At 36.8% G+C, this 6190-nt stretch overlaps 1 long non-coding RNA gene across 1 annotated transcript; it reads right to left on the bottom strand.

The window, feature by feature from the left end:
- Positions 1-219: 219 nt before the first annotated feature.
- LOC124886618 lies at positions 220-4248 on the bottom strand. Its single transcript, XR_007043977.1, has 2 exons — positions 3691-4248; positions 220-468 (listed from the first exon to the last, which is right to left on the bottom strand). It is a non-coding gene; the product is annotated as an uncharacterized LOC124886618 (long non-coding RNA).
- Between the last annotated feature and the right edge of the window lie 1942 nt (positions 4249-6190).

Raw genomic sequence — 6190 nt, forward strand, 5'->3', positions numbered from 1 at the left:
CGTCATTCAACTTTTCAACTTCTATTTTCATATACGTTGTGTTGGATTTCTGTCACAATCCAAAAATTAAAGAATTATGATGGCACTTATCGCTACAAGCCTTGACAAGTAAGTCTATCTCCCAAACTGATATGAAAGGGAACAACAACATCAAAATCCAAGGTAAAGCTTCTAGAGCAAACCCGAACCACACATATACAACAATAACAGAAAAGTACATAATCAAAGAAACCATAACTCTCCCAAAATCTTGTGTCACATTGTAAGAACCTACTAATTACATCTCGACATCAAAATGTACAACTGATAGCTCAAAAAGAATATAATTTGTCTTCGAATACAAAACAAGACATAAACTAAATAAGAGGAGGTAGTGGATCAACTCTGAAAACATAGATCGACTGCTACCTCAAAAATACTTCAAACACTACCTGAATCAACCATCGTGCAACGCATTTGTACCTGGATCTGTACCGAAAGGGTGAAGTATGGGTGAGTACGGTCCACTTGTACTCAGTAGGTCTTATAGGCCAACTGAGTAAAATAAAAAATAAAGTATATAAAATACACAATATGAGCACATCACCTGTAGTTAAAAAATTTCCCAAACGGTAGCCTACACCATTTTCACTAACAGTTCTACAATATACACATATACCAAATACAAGTACGAGAAAGAAGCACAAATAGATAAATGTCAAATCAAGAACGAAATGCAACACAAAATGTGCATAATGTATAACAATGAAATGGGGTTATTGCACATTATATACCTAACGAGCTGTGCTCCTAAGGTAAGACCCATGTGGGGTTCGTCACCCATATATAATGCAATAATCAATATCAATCCAATATCTATAACTCCTCTTCGGCACATACATCGCAAAGAATTTTTAAAGATGTCACATTTTCTATCAGAAAAACTAGTATTTTCAAGTTGGTAATAATATTTCATGAATGTATATGATATAAGGATGTAATATTCACAATCAACCAAAATGAAAATTTTCAAATCCAACCAATATACCAACCATGTGAGCCATAAATCCACTCAATATTTGAACCATCCATGATCCAATATAGTCCATAAACTAATAGAGTACAATATACAAAAATATGCCATTTGATACCACATAAATAATAACTTAGACATTTTCCACCAAGAAGAAAACAATGAATTACATGAGTACCAGGCCAATAACATCATATAAGACCCCACACGGTCACACACAGAAAATAATGTCTCAAAATCACCAAATAACAACAACATAGGCCCACAGAGGGCATAAAACAATAATAAAATCATTTTCATGATTAGTTTTCACACTCATAACGTGCTTTTATATTAATATTAACTATTCAACCCAGTTTGAAGAAAGCTAAGTCATAACCTATCTAGAATGAAGAAAATCAAGTCTGAAAGCCTTCAACACGGAGCCTTTCTCTCCCGAATGGACTTGAAAACAACTAAAACATATAAATATAGAATCTACGCATCAAAAAAAAGTCAACTATATCCATATTGCCCATTCTTGGATTGCGGTCAAAACAGACCCTCGAAATGGATTTTCGAAAAAAAAGGGTAAAACTAAAACTTTAGTTCAAAAATATGTTACCCCTTATTAAAGGAACCCACAGAAGAAAATTCAAGTGAGAGTGGGTTGAAATTGGGGTTTAAATCGAAGAATTACTATTTTAGGCCTTCCGGGCTAAAATTTTCAAATTTCACTTTTGAAATTGAGTTTTAACAAGATTTAAGTGAAAAGAATCAAAGAAAAATAACCGATAGAGATTCGGATCTTACCTATGCTTGAAAATAAAGAGATCGCCCCAAAACTCTAAAACACTAAGCTCTAAGTGTCAAAAATGGTGAAGAATAAAAAAAGGTATATATATATATTACCCAGGTGTCGCTTAAACAAACTCTAGGCTACATAAGCGGCCAAGTGCCGCTTTCGCGAGACCCACCCCATCTGCATGTGTTCGCTTAAGCAGACCTAATGCCTCTTAAGTGACACATGCTTAAACGAGCTGGTCATCGCTTAAGCACCACTCGATTGGTTAAGCCAGGTCGCTTAAGCGAACGGATGGCCACTTAAGCAACCTTCGCTTTAGTGACCCAAGTATCGCTTAAGAGGATGCACCAGCTGAGTGGTGCATCAATTGCAGACTTGGAGAATTCGAAGTCTCTGCGGACCTCTCGAGATTCATCCGGAATCCTAAGAATTCAAACGAACTATCCTACCCTATAAAATTTGATGCTCCGAACTCAATGGAGATATTGAATTTTTGAAAAAATATCATTTTCACAAAACTGGCCCCCCGAAATCTTATTTCACAACTTTCTAAACCGATGAACAAAATGTATCGAAGTCATGAAATCACACCAACCATGTTACCAACCTAAAATCTACGTTTCGGATCTGCTGGCGGAGTTTGTTTTGCAATATGATGCATAGAACATCAAATGTTGACCGAAGTCAACTATAAAACCTTTTTAACCACCAAAAATCATAAACTTGCAAAAATCACACGAAAATGAGGTCAGAACCATGCCAATCATTTTCATATCCTAAAAATACCACAAAGAAACTACGGAGAGGGGTAAAATGGTCAAATTACACCAAAATGAATAATTCACAAAAATCACCAAAAAAAATAAGTCATTACTATTCCTCCGTAGTCATAGCAAATTAACAGTAAGTTTTAAGTCTGGGATACTAAAATAAAGGAAAGGGGAAAAGAACGTGGGGAAAATTAGTTCAGTAAGAGAGAGAAAATAAATTCAAAAGTCGGAGAACAAAAAGAAAGAAAAATATAAGGGAAAACCAAAAAAATATATTTTAGATTAAATTCACACGTGTCAATTAGTAATTGGTACTGATTAGTTCTTACTTTCTAAAAATTAGAATTGATCCGGAAAGGATGTATTAATCTTAATTCAAAATATTTTATGGGGAAATAGGACCTCTGCAAAGTTAAAGTGTTACTTACAAATTCGAGACAACTTTAATAGTAATTTTATATCTTTTTTCCTTAAAATAGCCATAAAATTCTCAAATAAGCGTTACACCAATATTTTCTAGTAATTTCACATCACCCAATTTGTTCAAATATTAGGAACATAGAAACGTTAATGAAAGCCAATATTTTTCCAAATGTGAGTTCGAGAAGAATCACCAAGGTAAATAAATTTTTTTCCTCTATTGACTTGGGTGTAAGCCAGAAAATTATTTTTATTCATACAAAGCCCATCACCTAGTCACTCACACTGACCACACTATTTATTTAATTTGAGAAATGACCACAACAATAATACCATTTGCTTCATTCAAACTATTTTTTGACTTAGCAGGATTGTCAATTTTCCCAGTTCTTCTCTAAAAAATTTTAATATTGACTTTAAGTTTAACGTAACTATATTTCTCAAATATTGAAAAGAGATATTAGCATGTCGACATACCTTATGATGGAATTAAATGATTAAATGGTAATCTACTTGCAACGTGTACACTTGACAAAAGAAGGTTTTCAGTCCATTTTATGACCAACTGAGAATACATATACATGGAGACCATTTTATGCAGGATTCACGAATGTTGTGATTTCAAATTTGGGTTGATAAGGATATAAGTGTCTAGATTGCTAGCTATGTCTGAAGTGAATTCAAAAAGATTTGAGTATCCGCACCTGTGAGATTTGAGGTGTTCAATAGATATCAAGTCAGAACAAGCATGCAACTAGGTTCTTTACCTTGGAAAATTGGATCTGGAAGAGTAATTTTAACCTGCATAGAAATGAACAACAACCGAATCTCTATAAGAATTTTATTTTTTCCTTACTTCGGGTCTGGTGGTGGTATCAATCTTATTAGAGATTCAGTCCACCAATAAGAAGGAAGAGGAAAATGACAATGTTTATATGAGATTGAAAGGGGAGATACTTATCTGATTTGTGTAGAGGATGGATGAAAAAAATTGATTCCAGTTGCGGATAGCTGATAAGATTTGCAAGATAGAAGAAAAATTTCATATAATTCTCTAGCCTAATGTTCAGATCATCTAAGAACTAGTTGATTAACATCTAGAGCTAACTGGGGACGGCGTTAATTGTCTGAAAGAGAATTTTAACAAGGCTGGAAGTTGAGGAATTTTTGGACAAGAAGCTTCCCGGTTTTTTAAAGATATTTCCTAAATGATTTTTCATCTCTGTATCTTTTGTCTAATTGTAATTTGTTTATTTTTCTTTGGGTCGGGTCACTTTTTAACCTGGCCCTTTCCTTATGGACTGATACTTTTTATTTATAATATAAATGAGTTACATGCCCAAGTTTGATTTTAGGAAAAGGTAACTTACATAAATCCCTAAATCTTTAAGTGATATTACATAAAATTTTAATTATTTTACTAATTACATCTTATTCCGAATTTTTAAAATGGTAATACATATGTTAAGCGGTGATACATATAAAAAAGTGATACATATGAAACAAATCAATTCTTTATTTAAGTAAGTAACAAATTTTCTTTGATTTCAACAACACAAATCATGCCAAAATTGTTACAAGCATTAAAATGCAATTTCATTCAACAAGAGCTCAAAATTGAAGCGAACCAAAATTTTTGAAGCATACCAGATTACAAGATCAATTTTTTCTAAAATTTTTGATTATCTTCAATGCAACTCGTGACGTGTTGTTGCGTCATTTTGAGGAATGGGTTTTAGAAATAAGGTACGATAGCTATCGGATCGACGGTATTATAATTTATGAAAAAATACCGTACCGTAATTTAATGGACACCATATCAATTCAATTGAAAATTGGCGTATCTCTGAAAAGAATTCATGCCAAATACATTGTGCAAGATAATTCATCAGCGTTAGAGATTCATAATGATATGACTATGAAATTTTTTCTTCAAATTTTGAAATCTGAAACTATATTTGGGAAGTATCCACTGTGTATTACAACGAGTGATATTGTAATTGACAGAAATGATTTTGACGCGGATGATATGACAATTGAGTGCTATGATTTTATTGAGCCGTCTGAACTTACAGTAGCTGTAGTTGGTAACGTTGAATCCCTGCCAGTTGTGAATATAGGTGGTGAAAAACTAATAAGTGATTGCTATAACAGTATTGTAAAGGTGGACCAAAAGTATAAAAAAAAAAGCTACACTTGTCTCGGTAATGTGACTGGATTTTGTTTGAAATGTCAGATATCTGGCACTGTTGGCTTGTCATTTGATTACTCAACCTAACAGCTCTCTCTCTTTCTCCCTTCCCCCTCTCTCTCGCTCGCACCGGTCCCCGACCCCCGTCGCCGTCGCCGACCGTCGGCGCCGACCTTACCCAACCTCCGGTCCCCGGCGCCGACCTCCGGCGCCGCGCTAAAGGCTCTCTCTCTCTCTAATGACTCTCTCTCTCTCCCTACCCTCTCTTCCTCTCTCTCGCCCCGGTCCCCGACCCCCGTCGCCGTCGCTGACCTTCGGCGCCGACCCGACCCAACCGCCGGCCCCGACCTCCGATCCCCGGCGCCGCTCCCCACCACCCTCCGTCGCCGACCGCCGGTTCCAAGCCGTTCCCCCCCTGCTGTTCATACCCCCCACCCCCCACTCTTTTCTGTCCATACCCCCCCCTCGGCGGGGTACACCAGCCCTCCCCCCACCTCGACCTCCAGCCAGCCGCCGCCCGATCTCCAGCCGCCAACTCGATCTCCAACAGCCGAAGCTCGGTCTTCAGCCGCAACTCTGTCTGCACCCGCCACTCCGTCTCCAGCAGCCACAGCTTCATCTCAGCACCGGAATCCCCCGAAAGCCGGTCAACACTGGGATTGGTTTCCAGCTTGGTCTACAAGCGTAATTCGGTGACTTCTAACCTTTGTTATTTCATTATTTCATTATTTCATATTTCATTCTTCGTATTATTCTAGTAGTAGCCCCTGTACCTTGACTTGCGTGGGATTTGTGGATATTGTCTGTTGTCTGTTGTTGCTATTGCTGTGGTCGTTTCTTGCACTGCTTTGGATTGGGTTATCGGCTGGGAATCTGTATAGTTTTGTTTCGGGAGTATTTCTTTGAATTTGTGTGAGCCTTGTATTTCCTTGCTGCTGCTTTGATACTATCACCGTGTATATCTGTGTATCTTTATATTTTTTCATACTTTCGTGTAGTTGTGGCTGTGGGCG

Source organism: Capsicum annuum, chromosome 8 (genome assembly GCF_002878395.1).
Source record: "Capsicum annuum cultivar UCD-10X-F1 chromosome 8, UCD10Xv1.1, whole genome shotgun sequence".
Taxonomy (NCBI): Eukaryota; Viridiplantae; Streptophyta; class Magnoliopsida; order Solanales; family Solanaceae; genus Capsicum; species Capsicum annuum.